The following is a 2,151-nucleotide window of genomic DNA, read 5'->3' on the forward strand; positions in this document are numbered from 1 at the left end:
AGACAGAGTCTCATTTTGTTGCCCTCGGTAGAGTGCTGTGAGATCACAGCTCACAGCAACCTCAAACTCTTGGGCTTAAGTGATTCTCTAGACTCAGCCTCCTGAGTACAGGTGCCCGCCACAATGTGTAGCTATTTTGGGGGGATGGGGGTCTTACTCTTGCTCAGGGTGGTCTTGAACTCATGAGCTCAGGCAATCCATCCGACTTGGTCCTCCAAGTGCTAGGATTACAGGCGTGAGCCACCACACCCAGCCTCTTTCTGGTCCTTTTTTGAGCCCTTAGCCACCTTGGAGTACCCAGGGCATTGTCCTTTTCTTTTCTTTTCTTTTCTTTTTTAGACAGAGTTTCATTCTGTTGCCCAGGCTACAATACTGTGGCATCAGGCCTGCTCACAGGAACCTTAAACTTCTGGGTTGAAGTGATCCTCCTGCTTCAACCTTCTGATTATCTGGGATTACAGGTACCTGCCATGACACCCAGCTCATTTTTTCTGTTTTTAGTAGAGATGGGGTCTTGCTCTTGCTCAGGCTGGTCTTGAACTTCTGACCTCAAGGGATCCACCTGCCTTGGCCTTCTAGAGCGCTAGGATTACAGGTGTGAGCCACCACACCTGTCTACCTTGGACCTCTTTTCTTCTTGGTCTACACTCACTCACTTGATGCTTCATCCAGCCCCAGGTCCTCCGGCTGTTCTGGATCAGAGCCTTCTCCTCTCTGCCTACTGCCCTCATGCAGCTCTAAGAGATTTTTAAAAGCACCACTGTGGGCTGGGCACAGTGGCTCACACCTGTAATTCCAGCACTCCGGGAGGCCAAGACAGGTAGATTGCCTGAGCTCAGAAGTTTAAGACCAGCCTGAGTCAGAGCCAGACCTCATCTCTAAAAATAGGTTGGCACTGTGGCAGGCACCTGTAGTCCCAGCTACTTGGGAGGCTGACGCAAAAGAATCACTTAAGCCCAAGAGTCTGAGGTTGCTGTGACCTGTGACGCCACAGCACTCTACTGAGGGCGACAAAATGAGACTATCTCAAAAAATAAAAAAGAATTAAAAAATAAAAGCACCACTATGCATTCATTGTTTTAAGAACTTAGCATTTTTATATTTTGGTGCAGAAGGAAGAGGTTTTAGGGATTCATGCATATATATATATGCATATATATATAAACGTTATTTATAAAACGTTTATAAAACGTTATTTCTGTAAATGCAAGCACATACATTTATGGCTATATGCATGGACAAGCCAAGAAAGCGACACACTAGGATGTTATAGCATCTATGGGTTGTAGGATTACTAGGACTTTTAAAATGTTATTAGTACCATCAAAACAGATTTATAACTGTAGTGCTGCTGATGAAAATAACCTAAATATTGTAACCTATGTAACAATAAGTTACAGAAATTAACGCTCATTTATAGTTGGGACAATATGCAACCATTAAAAAAGCATTCCGGCAATGATATTTACCGCTATGGCAAAATTCTCATCATTTGATGTCAGGTAGAACAGCAGATGCCAGCCTATACAGTCTGATGCCAATTTTACACAATTAATTTTTAAAGAGAAAACTGTATGCGCCTAGAGACCAGACTGGAAGGAAATGTATCAAAATGTTACCTGTGCATCGCTCCAGGTGCGGGTGTGAAAGGCGGTTTTTACCTTTCTGTATTTTTCCGTTTCCGCAATAATGTAGGTCATTTATACCTTAATTTAAAAATCAAAATCTGGTTGTTATTTTTTCTAACAAATCTCTGTCCACCTCGCGCCGCGCCGACGCAGCGCGTACCCACTCGCCCGCTGCCACTCGTAGCCGGACACCGAAGTACCGGCTAGTCCCGCAGGCCACAGCGCCCCCCGCGGCAGGACCGGGGCGGCGGGAAGGGGGTGGGCGCCGAGGGCCGGGAGGCGGTGCCGGGCGTCCCCGCGCTTCCCGCGAGATCCCGCTCCACCCGCTCCGCCCCGCTCCCCGCGCTCCCTGCTCCCAGCACCGCGGCACTTCCTGCCTTCCGCGCCCGCGCCTCCCGCTCTCGTCCGCGCCTATCGCCTGCTGCCTGCCGCTCGGCGACGCGCCCGCCGGCGCCCCCGGAGGTGCCCCCGGCCCGGCCGGGTCGTCGCCTCGCTGCCGCGCCCGCGAGCCGCTTTGTCTCGG

The sequence above is a fragment of the Otolemur garnettii genome, unplaced genomic scaffold (assembly GCF_000181295.1).
Source record: "Otolemur garnettii isolate 467f Iridium unplaced genomic scaffold, OtoGar3 scaffold00025, whole genome shotgun sequence".
In the NCBI taxonomy this organism is placed as follows: Eukaryota; Metazoa; Chordata; class Mammalia; order Primates; family Galagidae; genus Otolemur; species Otolemur garnettii.